General features: G+C 42.2%; 1 protein-coding gene across 2 annotated transcripts in view; it reads right to left on the bottom strand.

Moving 5' to 3' along the window:
• The window catches only part of COL8A2 (collagen type VIII alpha 2 chain), a 194666-nt gene that overhangs the window by 65971 nt on the left and 113388 nt on the right, over window positions 1–15307 (bottom strand). For both annotated transcript variants that reach the window (XM_081921467.1, XM_081921466.1), the window contains one exon: window positions 3251–3314. The gene's annotated coding sequence lies outside the window, so the exon portion shown is untranslated. The remainder of the gene's footprint in view (window positions 1–3250; window positions 3315–15307) is intronic.

The following is a 15307-nucleotide window of genomic DNA, read 5'->3' as shown; positions in this document are numbered from 1 at the left end:
TTTGGAAAAAAAATTCCACACATCAGTGCTAAGGAATGACAGGACCTTCCTGGAATTGTTTCATATTTTGGGGGAACTAAGATGGTGGCTGAAGCTAGAGCCACTGGAACCCAGAAGGCATCCCTATTGCAAGAGGGCACCAGCAACTGCCTTAGGATGCCAGATAGTGACAACTGGCCTGGATCAAACATCATTTTTTTCCATGTATCGATTATGTTATCAATCATCAATTGAGCAGCACACTTTCAGCTTAACTAAGCCTGTTGGGGGATGCCTGGCTATCTCCAGCCCCTCTCCACTGCTAAAATTTAGCACAAGACACATATAACAGGATGTCATTCTGCTCAGTGTTGCCCAGCTCCCTTGCAAGTTAATTCAAGTGGAGTATGGAAAAGCTAAATGCACTGACATCATATTACATGTTTCTTGGACTAGGTATTACCAGGAGAGTTGCCTACTGGTGGCACATTACCTGAGTGAGATGTGGTTGGAAGCTAACATCCACCATAATGCCTAGTTAGTCTCCCCTTTCTCTAGCGAATAGTGCACAACACTTCCAGAGCCAGTTATATGGCTTATAAAGCATACGCCCGCCCCCCACATCATCTCTTTAGGTGGGGGTCACATGCTTTATTACCTCCCTTCATCCCTCATTCATTAATCCTATTCCCTCTCTCCTCCGCCGCCACCCCCCCGCTTCCATGGAGACATTTCAATGATCACACGTCCCTTAATCCCCATCACAGCACTGTAGACAGAAACCCTTTTATTTCCTACTGTATATGCCATGGGTCTTTTCCTTTCACAGATGTGGTGTGATAGATTTAAATATTCAAGGAGCTTATGAACCTCTAGTTTGTTCAGTAGGTGTGTTTCATCCTCACAGATCTCACGAGTCAGATATTAGCAGTCATAAACCAGTCAGGTCTCTTAGAGGCCACCTTTTGCTGTGTGCTCAGCACCAACACATTCCTGGAGCTGGTTTAGGCTCCCCCCGCTACTTTCATATTCTGCTACAAGATTTTCAGGCAGATATACACTCATTTTAGGCACTTTTACCGGATATATCCTTAAAAAAACACTATTCTGGGATTATGTAATACGGCAACGATTTGCAAAGTTAGATCATAATATGGAACAAACTCATTAGGAGAAATAGATTAATAGAAGGATGTACAACCGATTAAATTCTACTGTTGATTTCACATGGTCCATCTAACTACTTAAACCATGATTAAGGAGTAGCTGCAGATCAGGATGTAAAACCATGACTTTGCAAACCATGGTCTGCACCTAGCAAACCCATTTCCCCATCTCCCCAGTCTTTATGCTCACAGGTTAGCAAACAGAACTTGCTAGAATTTTTGAAATATAAAAATAAAATAAAATCCAGTAGCACCTTAGAGACCAACTAAGTTTGTTCTAAACTCCAGAGACAGGTCTTAGCTTTCTTTTAATGTTCAGGATTGTAACCAGGGTTAGCACTAAACATATTTAACCATGTCTGCACACCACTGGACCAGTATGGTCTGCACCTATTTTAAGGTATTACTGATGTCTCAGGGGAAAAAATATCAAGAAGCATGTAACTAATGAGGAAATTATAGTATTTGACTGAAACTGCTCAAATTACCAATATTTTTTAGCAGGGCTACAACCATTAGTTAGACAGTAAGGGCAAATTTTGTTTTGTGAGGCAATTAGTTACAGGCAATTAACATAGGATCCTTAATTGTATTAAAATTCTCTAATTGTTTGGCAACTATAGTTTTGAGTCAGATCACACACAAAAGGAAAAGACCGCCTACCCCCAGCTGTACTTTATTTACCAGCCCATTAATGTACGTAACTTCAGAACCATCAACTAACAGAACAGTCAACTAACTTTTACTCAGAGTCAACCCATTGAAATTAATGGACCTGTGTTGGTCATGGTAATTAATTTTAATGGATCTACTCTGAATATAACCCAGTATATCTTTTTAGTTATCTTAGTTATATCTTTTAGTATATCTTTTTAGTTAACACTTCTCTATCAGTCGGGTAGTTAGATCTATTACTACAATGCTAGTCTAGTTTAATGACATCTTTCATCAACAAACTATGGTTTCTCATGGAAATGCATTGTAAGCCTACATACTCCATGCTCCCTTTGCACCTCTCCTCGTCTATTTTAATACATGATGTCCTGGTTTGTTAAAAGCACAGCTTGCTATTTTGTCCAAGCTGGGTAACTGGCTTGAGCACTTCTTACAAAAAGATTTCAGATCAGGATTTAAATCACACAGGAGAAGAAGTCAAGAATGTATGCCTCTTAACAGTTGTTCATTTCTATGTGGAGCAGCTTTCCCCAGCCTGGTGCCATCCAGACTACAACTCCAATAATTTCTGAACAATAGCCATGGTGATTGGGTCTGATGGGAGTTGTAGTCCAAAACAACTGGAAAACGCCAGGTTAGGGAAAGCTATTTTAGTTACCCTTAGCTCTAACCTACCATGTAGACAACAGCATCATGATTTTATATACAGTGGTACCTTGGGTTAAGTACTTAATTCATTCCGGAGATCCGTTCTTAACCTGAATCTGTTCTTAACCTGAAGCACCACTTTAGCTAATGGGGGCCTCCTGCTGCCGCTGGGCCGCAGGAGCACAATTTCTGTTCTCATCCTGAAGCAAAGTTATTAACCCGAGATACTATTTCTGGGTTAGCGGAGTTTGTAACCTGAAGTGTACGTAACCTGAAGCGCATGTAACCGGAGGTACCACTGTATCAGTGTGTACTGTGCCTTTCAGGTCATCTGCTTAGCCACCGAGCTGCATGGGCCATTGCTGCAGGATAACTGAGGGCATGTTCTGCTTCCTATTTCCACTGTAATTGTGTCTTAGCAACAAGAGTGCTGTCAAAAGGAACTAAATCCACAAGACCTACTATGCATCACCAGACTCTCTCACACATTAGCTCTTTTCAAAGAGTATGCCAGAGAGACTGGGAGGCAGAATCTTGCAGCTTTTCATTTCAGCCTCAATGTTCTTCACAACCAACCAACAGCTGTGTTCACGATTCAATCAAAGTTTGCCCAGGATGACGCACTGCACTGCCACTCTGTTGGGAGCCTGGGCTGCATGTATACTTCCCAAACTGCAACAAGGGACAAGCTTCTTACTCTGTTCTGACTAGTTGCCACGAAATACTGATATGTTGCATTATCAGGGTCAGTGAAATAAAGCATGCAATTAGAAGAGACAAACCTTCAAAGCAGCACAGCGGCCAACGACTGATGGTCTGTCTATCAATCCAGATGATGAGCAGGGTCTGGAGAAGATGAATGGAGAACATGAACTGTCAATGCAAATGAACAGAAACCCAACTGAAGGGAGACCTTCCTGATCTGCTCCCCCTTGAACAAGCTGAGCCTCTCCCCTCTTCCTGCCCTTGCTTTGCCCTATAAGAATGACTGACAAGCCCAGCTTTAACTAAGGGATTTTGTGGGTTTAAAGCATGTGACGATTTTTCCTCCTGTTTTGTCCATTAACCCCTTTTCAAAAATATAAGTCAAGTTTTTCCTCTACACAGCGTTTTCTTCCCCTCCCTTGACAGCTCTCTTCCTTCCAAGAGGAATCCATACAAAAGCAGCAGCAACTAGCTAGGACTCTAGATACCATCTCTTCCCTGGGCACCAGGCATCAGCCCTACTACCACCACCTGAACTAAAACACCCCTGCTTTAGAAAAGAAGTAGTTGCTGCAGATAAAATAAGGTTGCCTACAGGTGACTGGTGAAGGAAGCCAGACATGGGGGAGGGGGGAATTTGTGAATATCCTCATGGATTTTATTTATAATTTTAAATTCACTTCACTGTAGTGGGGATCAGCAGCTAGAGGCCCTCATATAGCGGGGATTCCTCTCTTTCATTGCCAACCCAGATATTTTGCTACCTGGGTTGGAATAGTAAATGGTGCCCCCAACCCAATCATGATGCATAGTAGCCATGACTGGTGATTCTATTTTGGCAACTGCAGCAAAAAAATCAAAAAGCCCACATGGGCCTCTCTCCAGGTATAAAAATTAAATAAGAAGATATTAAATACTTGACAATTTGCTGCCCTTTCATGACACCCAAAATTGGCTTCCACAGGCATTTGCTTCGCACTGCCTAATGTGAGGGCCTTCCAATGAATCTAATTGCTTTATAGGCACAGGGAGATTAGTAGAAATTAATAAAGTCATTTTTCATTAATATTCATCACTGTAGTTCATGAAGGCTTCAAACTTTGTGTACTCCTTGATGAATCCTATGGGTTGAGTTTATTTTTCCAGCAGTACTAGTGGGCTTACCATATACACTAGTTCATGACTCACAGCACCCTAGAAAATCTTCCAAAATTGTTTAAAACAGAGATACTGGTGAGCCATAAGCTGTACTTGTGTCGGAGCATTCACAAGGCCAGTGCCATCATGCCACACACTGAAAGCTACAGAAGGTGTCACCCAGGGATGGATCACATGATGTTTTTAACACGGTAAGTTACATCTGTACAGAATTCATTACCCCAAGTTTCCATTTCTCAGAAGGCCTTGGGCTGTGTGTAAACCACCACCATATTCTGAACATAGCCCTAAGCAATTGTGGAAACCCCACCATGAAACTATGTAGACTGCATAGGGTTTGCTGAGTGGCTTGATGCCACTTTAACAAGCAAGCTAACTAATACGCAGCTTCTACAGTATGGTCTATGGGAGCTTAGCCAGGCTAGGATGATTCATTGGAAACCGTAGAACCCACTTATTGGATGTAACACAGTGCTTGGAAAACTCCTGCTCTTACACAACTGCTCTCCAAAGAACTACCCTCCAAACACAAGTTTGAATTTTAAAATGAGAAAAATTCAGAATGCCTCCTTTAGGCTACGGTCTCCTGAACTCTCTATCTCTTTCCTCTCTCACTAACCCTTGCTTCATGGTGAATCTGAAGAATTTTAGCAGATATATATCTCCATACACCAAAGGTTTAGACACAATTTTCATATTTTAACATTTTATTAGCTTAGCTTAAAATCCTGAAAACATTGGATTTACAATGAAAACTTTGAGCTCCTTTAGCAGTTGTAAACTGCACACCAAGCTAACACACCCAGTGCAAGGTGTATTTTTTTCCATGAGCTTAGAACAGGTTCCAGACACACGTTTCATAAAGTTCAAAACTCCATTAGACATTTGATAGGGCAGAGAAGAGTCAGTGTAACGCTTCCAAAACTTTCTCACTAAACAAAGGCAATGTCAAACTAAACTTAACGGCAAACTAGGCTACCCAAAGCCCATGTGCTGACTTTCCCTGTAGACTATCCCCCCAAAAAAGTCATGTGTCCTTTCATGTCCATATTGGACTCTGCCAGCTACCATGCAAAGGTTTACAGGGGTGCTGGTGAAAGAGAGAACTTCACCCCACTAAGACAGACAGAAAGACTTTCTTTCAAATAAAGTTTTTATCCAAGTTCTTTGAAGTCATCAAGGCTACTGCTACTCTGTGGGAAACTGAGATATTTTCTGAATTATTGCTACAATGCCGAACATCTCACATGTGATTTTATTGAGATAATGCAAAACACTTTGAACATGATAAATAAAATACTATATAAAAGTTTACATTTTATCACTCTTGCAACAAATGTTATTATGTCTGGCTATTAAGCAAAAGGTTGGTGGCTTGAGTCCACCCAGGGATTTGGTAGCCATCATCTTACTCACTTCCCTACCCTTCCAGTCAATGTAGGCAACTTGCCTTCAATTGGGGGGTCAAGACACACTAGTGGGTCAGGGCCTGATCCAAAGTGAGTCGCGACATCAGCACTAGCACCATGCAAATATATGGTAAAAGACTGAAAAATTGGGTCCCCAAATGCATCTTTGGGTTAGAAGTGGGTCCTGGGTCTGGAAAGGTTGAAGACTACTGATGTTGACAATTTTGGGTTAGGTGGACTAATGGCTTGACTCAGTGTAAGGCAGCTTTCTTTGTTCATTCTCTGATAACACACTAAAAAGCACATTTGAGTCTCTGGCACATTACTTACTCTATGTAAGGATGAATAAATCTGTCAATTTCAGTTTCTATTTTTTCTAATGTTAACTTCAGATCTCCACATTTCCACAGTGTGGGATAATTGTATATTATTTTGTAAAGACCTCATGACAATTGGTCAGCATTTGATTGAACTTTTTTCCCCCTTTGCCGGCAAAAAAAATCCATTCTTTCCTACCATTCCAGAAGTAGCACTCATATCCCAGATGAGGAAGAGCATCAGCAGAAATTGAGGGTATCAGTTGTATGTCCCACACATTTCATTCATGTCCTCCTCTTCCTCCATGGAACCCAAAGAGTTCACACCTGCTTCAAGTCAGGAGTAGAACTGCATCTTGTGCTATTGGACTTGCAGTTATTCATACTGTACTAGACCCAGACCCTTTTGTAGACTACAGTGACGGCTGCACTGTTCTGACAATCCATAGTGCAATGTCAGGACAAGGTTTTTTGAGCCACGCTGCAACCTTCCAACAGTTTGACTTCACCCCCAAAGGCCCACTCCTCCTTTGTCTCCGAAGACAGACAAATGCCAACCAGGCCAAAAAGTCATTGTTGCAGGACTTTTCCCAGGCACCTGCATTGGTGCTACAGTCTTGAACTGGGAGGTGCTCCCATACAAACATAACCCTCACCTATTGCCTCTGGTACGCTGAAAACCTTGCATGGATTAAGTGTGTCTGAGTCTAAACTGTGTTTCCTTGGCACAGTTCAGCTTACAGGTTTCCTGTGACCTGAGGTGCCTTGTGCAAAGCTAACCATACGTGCAAAGCAATATCTCCTCCCACACTTGACAAAAACACGCAGCTTGAAAAGTTCCAGCAACACTAATCACCAGCTATTCAAAACTCAAAGCTGCAATATCTCATTACTGTGCTCCCAATTTGCTCTGCAATCAAACATCTAGGCTTAATCTCTCTTAAAGGGTTCCAGATTCCCAGAGGCTAGGTTTTTCTCATGGCTGTTGAGATCACAAGCTCTAAAACGTTGAAACAAAAACTGTTATCTCCTCCCTTTTTATTCCCTTCCGCTGCTGAGATATTATCCGGCGGAGAAGGAAGAAAGAGGCGTGGATAGCTATAATTCTTTGCTGACAAGATCGCAACTTAAAAGCTCAAGAAACAGCACTATGTTCTTAGCTGCACGCTACTATAAAGAAGTTTGCCCAAGAACTCAAGGAGTGTGTGTGTGCTTTGATGCCCCTATCTGGGATAGAATCCACCCTCAGAATCCATCTCCACAGAAATTAGTCCCCCATATTTCTGATAGAGATCGTTCTACAGAATTTTGACGGCTAGTCTCACCTACCAGGGCCCAGAGGACAAATGCTCAAACCTTGGAAGCTAGAAGTGGTAACAGTGGTATGGAAACAACAGAAATAATTGGTGGTGGGGTGGCTGGCTGTGCCCATGGAGACTTCTACAGCAAAGTCCACCGTCTTGTAGTACCGTAAAGACTAATTTATAAATGTTTGTACACTAGAGCCTGCTTCATCAGATTACACACGTGCGTGTGCATACATAAACACACAGAGACACACACGTAGTAGGGCAGAGAATTATAGCTAGTGAGGTCAAGAGAAAAATAAATGTTTTTTTCAAAAGGAAGAAACATAGTTCGCTACCAGACAGCCTGTTTATGGCGCATTCATGCTGATTGTTTTTGTTTAGTCATTTAGTCGTGTTTGACTCTTTGTGACCCCATGGACCAGAGCACGGCAGGCACTTCTGTCTTCCACTGCCTCCCGCAGTTTGGTCAAACTCACACTGGTAGCTCTGAGTCATCCTGATTAGTTTGCATAAATTTTGCAAGGAGGTTAGTTGACACTGGCAGTTTTGAGTTAATTCATTCATTATTTTTTGCAGGGAGGGTATACAATGTTGCATCTTGCAATTGTTACCCCATACCTTGCAGCAATAGTGGCCAGTGTGGCAGAGTAGAGCTGTGGAGTCAACTCCCCACCACTGCCGTTGCTGCTACTTACTGGAATGGGGCTGGTTTCTCAGAAGGAAACTGACCTTGTTAAAGCCTGCCCATGAAACTCCCTAGTGCTCAGGTAATCAGGAGATGCTTGACAATGTACATGCATGGAATGTTTTGTTGTGTTTTTTTTTTAAGTCATCCAGAGTTCCTGGGGAAACCCAGCCAGATGGGTGGGATATATTAATAATAATAATAATAATAATAATAATAATAATAATAATAATAATAATAATATGTTTCTTGGCTAGTTGTGGTATAAGGAAGTTGTTTGTTATATTTTTTTCCCAAAACTGAAAAATAAAGTTAAGAAGAAGTTAAAACAATAAAGTATTCTAACAGCAGAACCAGAAGCTTGTGCTCACAGAATCTGGCTCTCCTTGCTATAGAAAGGTAAATTTCCAGAGGTGGATGGTGATTAAAGTCTTGCAGGGTAAAGAGGTGTTTGAAGAGAGGCAAAGCTTCTGCATCTCTGCCCAAGCAACAAGGAAATCACATGTGTGGTTGTGCAACCCTTTGGAACACAGACCTGAATGAAGAATTGCATAATGTTACAGTCCCCTTGTTAAGAGTCCAGGTGCTTGACAAGCAAATCCATTACAAAGAGCAGGTGGGCGCAGATTCAAAGCCAAAATGAAGGCATCTTTCAAAAGGCAATGAAAACTGCTAAGGTGTGAGGAAGTGATTATTCACTGAAAAGTATGAAAATCACTTTGCATTGATATGGAAAAAGAAAAGAGAAACACTTTTCCAGATGCTTCTGGATTCACTCAAGACTGATGAAAGATAGCAAACTAATGGGCTCTTCTGCCTGCTGTCATTGCATTAGCTCCTAGCGCCAGCCAGTTCCCAATTTACTCTGCTGATAGCAGAAATCAGAATCTGACCCAGAAACACACGTACACACATTTTTTGTGTTCTAGGAAACAGAAAATATTTTGAACTGCTGGCTGCTACTATCCTTGTTTGGGCGAAAGGCAATACAGAGTAACTATGTGTTCAGTGGTGTTGTCCAACACAGTTAAATTGCAAGGTGGAGGAACAAATTATTTGAGGGGGGTTGAAATTTAAAGGTTATCCATGTTTGCCATGTGCAAATAATTAAAGTAATAAACAATGTATGTGGGAGGGACAACCTATACTCATGAGATGTGCATGCCTGGCAATGAAAATAAATGCCAAATTTTGTAATATTACACATGTCAAATGACCATTGGGTTGAGAATGCAATTTACCCAAATTTATGTAGGATTATTTTCAAGAAAACCCACATCATGTTTCTGCTCTGTACTTTGCAAGCCTTTTTCTTACTTTTGCATTAGTTAACTTTCCTAAAAAAGAGCAGCTAAAGACTTTGACTGAATACACACCATATATTTAAGGCATATTCCCCCCCCCCCCCACAAAAAATCCTAGGAACTGTAGTTTACCCCCAGAACTGCAGTTCCTACCACCCTTAAACTGCAGGTTCCAGGATTCTTCGTGGGTGTGAGGATGACGAGAACGTGCTATAAATGTATGGTATGCTTGCATCTTTAGAACTTGAACAGAAGCATAGCACTGAAAGACCTTTAGATGAGAGCTGTCACAGCACAAGTTTAATAAATTTCTTCATTTACTGCTAACAAGTTTTCTTGCAGTGAGCTAAACAGAAGATGCTTAGGTTAGGTTTTTAATAATCCCAACCCCTGCAGCAGCTTTTAGCAGAATTCTGTTTTGCTTGTAAATCCGCTGCAGGGACTGGAAATATCCAAATGCTTTCCACAGCCGCAGCATTCCAAATAGTCCAAATAGGAGCTGCTTTTCCAACTTCTTTCTGTTATAACAACAATGGAAAGAAACAGATCAGTCCTAACTAAAGGCCTATGGTTATCAGCATTACCCAGGTTAATTGCACACCATTTAACTGATTAACACCTTTCAGCTATCACAATTTTCAGCCGAAAACAACAGCAGCAGCTACTTTTCAATAGGCAGAAATTATAACAACAACAACAACAACAACAACAACAATCAAAGTGCACAGGTGAGTAAAACTCACTTCTGAACAAAACTAACATACCAACAACTTCAACATAAAATGTCAGCATTGTCATGGAAATAGTATAATCAGGAGTGGCCGCCCTGTTTTACCGTCTTAGGCAAAATGGGAAGGTGACTCCCTGTGCTCTCCCACCATCTCAAAACCTTGTTTACAGGAGTCATGTGGCTGCGGTGTCTGGCAAGATCTCGCAAGAGCCCCAAAACCAGAGCCACTTCTCCTTGCTTATCCAGTGGCGGGGCAGGCGGGGATGTAGGCAGGGTGGACACCCACAGTGGCACCAGAGAACAGGCGTTGGCAGCTTCCAGCAAGATCCCACAGGAGCTCTGAGAGTCTCAGGACTCTCAAGAGATCTTGCGGGAAGTCGCCAGCACCACCATTTTCTTCTTGCTTCTGCATGGTAAGGCAGAGCACCCACAGGCCAGTACCCCTAGGATTCTGTCGCCTGAGGTGACTGCCTCAATCTACCTCATGGATGGGTCAGCCCTGGGTATTCTATACACTCAGAATACTTTCCCCCAATGAAATATGATACCTAAGTTTTTTCTTCCTGTATTCAGTTTTATCTGGGGTGATTCCAGACCTAATTTTCTCTGTGTCTGGCATGTTAGCTTGCAAAACTATCAGCTGCCACACATAAGCATTTTATTTTCAACCATGGGTATTCATTGTGTTCTACCCTTTGCTATCCACACCAGCAGTGGAAACTTGGTGGAATGTATCTCAATTGCGTTTCCTCTCCTCTCCTCTCCCAGCCCCCTTCTGTTACTCTCTACTATCTTTTCTTGTTCTAGGCATGTGCACAGGTATTTCTGTACCCACACACACCTTCAAAATGCTGCATGGAAAGAGCCATTCTTGTATCATTTGGGATGCCAGAAACAAAACGGCTAGGGTTGTGCTTATGTGAGGAGCACATGGAAACAGAGGTGTGGAGACAGAGACCACTCCCTGGAATGCCAATACATATGTGACAAACCACCTTCCCCCAAATATGCTACAGATCTCCTCCACACAGGCAGCAACCGTGAATGTACAATTGATGATTTTTACTTATTGGATTTTCTTCATTACGGAGAAATCTAGGTTCAACGTAAGGAGAAATCTAGGTTTACCATAAAAAAGAAAAGTAAGTAGCAGAATGGGCATCTTGATGCTGGCACATCATACAGATGCTGTAAAGAATGTGTGTAAGAGTCACACTGATTTCATAACACACACCCGTCTGGAAGCACCATTAGAAAGCATGTAAAAGATTTTATTTCCAGGACCATATTTCTGACCCAGCAACTGAAGTGCTGAACCACCCTGTCTGGCATTGTAGAAGCAATGTCAATGGTTGAAGTGAGAGTATACACAATTCAAACAATGTAGGCTGATAATTAAAAGCTCTTGTGCGCAATTAGTCGTGTTACCCACTGAACTTCACACCCAGCCTCTCTCTCTGTTCCAGTAACAGCAAGAAAAGCCTGCTTTTCCAGACGCTTCGCATGTCCAAATGTCAAGGCCTGAATGGAACTTGGGCAGCGACCACAAATGGATTTAACTCCCAACAAAATTATTAGGAGCAGGATCAATTTGGGCAGGCTATCAAATTTTAGAAAACGTTCCGTATTAGCATATTTTAAGTGGAGGCAAATCCAGCAGCCTAGAGAAAAGCAGAGAGGAAACACAGGCCAGGCCCACAAGCCCGCACCTTGCCTCAAAGGGCGAAGAAGGCACTTTTTACAATAGAGACCTGCCCTCCATCTCGTTACTTCTGACAGCAGGCATGAGACGGCATCCATACTGCAAGCGGCAATGAAAAATGGTTTGTCACGTCTCTCTCCCTCTCTCTCTCCTGCAGTTTCCTTTAAACAGACGTTCTGTAAATTAAATGGAAGCATATGCTCCAGGAGGGGCTGCCAATGTGGTGTCCTCCAAATGCTGTTGGACGACAACTCCCATTAGCCCTGCGTTGTTGCCCAGCAGGGCTGTCTTTCCTAGAAACAGACTCCAGGCACTTCGGGTTAACTCAGACTTGAACAGTTTTGTTTAAGTACAACAGACAGGGAGCCCGGCTAATTCCTAGGCCTCCAGGCCATGCTGGCTTCCTCCTCCCACTCACCTCTGAAAGTTCCCTCTTCAAGTACTTCTTCCCCTTGGCCCAGGAACTCACTCTGCATAGACAATAATAATTTATTATTATTTATACCCTGCCCATCTGGCTGGGTTTCCCCAGCCACTCTGGGTGGCTTCCAACAAAATATTAAAATACAATAGATAATCACTGCCCACTGGTCACAATGATGAGGGCTGTAATGCAGCAACAGGAAGTGGGTACCACCTTGGCTACTCCTGTTCCAGAGATAGGGTTGCCAAAATTTCAGACTCACAATGTGTCTGAAATCCCACAGAGGAAAAATTTCACAGAAGAACGCGTTCAGGGTAAAGGTAGGAGGAGGAAAGTTCAGCAGTGCTGTTTCGTAAGAATGGTTTGGGGCAGAGAAGCAGACAATTTAATGTGCAGCCTGGCCATAAAAAAGAATCACCCTAAGTCAGTGATAACACTAAACTTTTGAAGGACTGCTGAGCTCCTGTCATCAGATCCAAAAGGTTTACCAAATGACCATCTCGTCCAGCATTTTGTAGCCAAGCAGATGCCCCTATGGAACCCACAAGCAGGACCTGAACGCAACAGCAACTCTCCCCGTTTGCAATTCCCAGCAACTAGTATTCAGAGGCATTCTGCCTCCGACTGATGAGCTATGATACAACCCAGTATCAGTTTTAGGATCTCATCTGCAGTTGCATTAACAACACCTTTCACCTCTATGTTGCCTGGCAAAGACCATGAAGAAATAGTTGAGAGGGACTTACTGTAGCATCACTTACATACCTCTGACTGAAGATGACAAGAGCAGCCAGCTCACTTACTGTGAAAACTCAGCAAGCCCCTCGTGGCTTTTATATCTCACGCAGGTGTGGCTTTGCTTGGGGGTGAAGTGGGCTGGGCATTGCTCCCTATGAACAATAGGAGATTTCCTTAAATGACAGCGCGCTTGGTAGGACCATCTCCCAGTGAAGCCTTCCTGGCAGCAGTAAGGAAAACAAGAGTGCAACTCTCTCCCACTCCTTTCAGTCCCACAAACACTTTTTGAAATAAGAAATCTGGTGTTCATGACACCAAAAAGTGTGCAAGAAAGTTGGGCTATGCTTTCTCCAATACTGACAACAGGGAGCTCATTACTAACTTGCACAATTGATAAGGGCTTACTTAATGACTTCACATTATCATAAAATATAACCCATATGTCAAAAAGGATAGTGACCCACGCTTTAAGAATCAGGGGCAGTAGAATGCAGTTGCAAGAGCTGAGAGAATGCTATTGCCTTCAGAAGACTGAAGAGTTATACAATTTTGATAAGGCTGGACTTTTTATGTAGCTGTGCCTTGAACCACTAAGAATATACTCAGTTTTCTGAGAGTGTCAGTAAATAAATACAGATTAAACACATTTTTGCTTATTTCCAACAGGCTTCTGCTGAGCCTTCAACTTGTGAAATGTGAAGACATGCATGAATGTATTTTAAATGCAAACATTTACCACAGCCCTAGAAGTAACACATTTTAAAAGTTTGTTGTCTAGGAATGTCAGAACAGATCTGTAACATCTGGAGTGGTGAATTATCTTACTTCTGAGAGATACTTTAAATATAGAATCTTAAATCTTTTTATTTAATAATGTTGGTAGCAATGCCAGACTCAGTATTTTGACAGTTACTCCCCCCCCCCCATCAAACAGTACCTAAATCAAATAGCTACTATAAATGGCAAAGTGGGAGAAACTTGTTTTTTTCCTAGGAAATTTTGTCACTGGATACCTTTCCCCTAAATGAATTTCACCTCTAAGGCTGCAATCCTATATGGTACAGTGATCTGGATTGCCAATTGCTGATTGGTATGTACAGTACATGCATGCCCTTACTGCTGCAGTATAATTTGGAAATTGTAGACTCTGGATTTAACTGTTTTACAAGATGGGATTGTTAGATGATAATGTTTATTATAGCTTATGGGAACTTAATTACCTGGGTCTATATTTTGGCCCATTATTGCTTCTATTGTGATTTCATCTGTTATTATCTGTGGCCATGCTTTTGGTTGATTTTAATTCCTCACCTAAAACTGTGGGCTCACATTTTGATGAAGGGAAACTTAGAATATTTAAAAAATATATCAATGTTTTATGTGTCTTATTTTTATTTGTTAATACATGTATACTGCACCTTTCCCCCAAGGAGCTCAATTGCTCTTCCCCCCTTCCTATTTTATTTTCACAACAACACTGTGAGGCAGCTTAGGCTGAGAACCAGTGACTAGCCCAAGGTCAACCAGCAAGCTTCATAACCAAATGGATATTTGAACCATGGCATCCCAGATGCTGTCCAACACTCTAACCACTACACAGAATTGGCTCTCAGTTGTGGTCCAAAGCTACATTGTGGGGCAGAAGAACCTTGTGTTCCATGTGTTCCATGTCCTTGTGTTCCATGGGAGGAAAGGCAGCATAAAAATCACACACACACAGGATGTGGGCCTCTTGTAAACTGGCCCAAGATCACTCAGTGAGCTTTACAGATGAATTGGGATTTAAACCCTGGTCTCCCAGGTCCCAGTTCCACACACTAACAATTATACCACAATGGCTCTCTTATGCAATTCTTGAGGAGGAGCTGCAGGGCTCCCCACTGAAGAGAAAACTAGGTATTTTCATGTTCAAGGGGGCTGCTCATGTTCAAGGGGGCAACAGAATAAGAAAGTAAACTTGGGCTTCCAGTTTTCCCCAGAAGAATGTTCTACTTCATTATAGCTTTTGCGCTTTGGCTCCTCTCTGGGCTCATTTGCCATCCTTCTCCCATTTCCCTCCCTTCCTAACAATCCCTCTTTTTAGCAACAAAGTTCTGAAAAAATAAACTCAGCACTCCTTTTAGCTGTTTGGCCCAGAGCAGAGGAGATCACAAGGCCGTGAAGAAAGCTGACAGCACCACTGCCGAACAAATGCGTCGCCTTCTGGCAAAGGCTTGGCCAAAAAGAAGCTAAACATTGAGCAATGTTAATATCCCGTTGCCCCTTTAACGATCTCTCTCTATGCTGGGCCAGGACTGTGGTAAAAATAAAATGTCCTGCCAGACAGCCCTTTTGAAAGCATGTGGAGACATTTTAGA

The sequence above is a fragment of the Podarcis melisellensis genome (assembly GCF_964234715.1).
Source record: "Podarcis melisellensis genome assembly, chromosome: 8".
In the NCBI taxonomy this organism is placed as follows: Eukaryota; Metazoa; Chordata; class Lepidosauria; order Squamata; family Lacertidae; genus Podarcis; species Podarcis melisellensis.
This window is presented reverse-complemented; position numbering and strand designations above follow the sequence as displayed.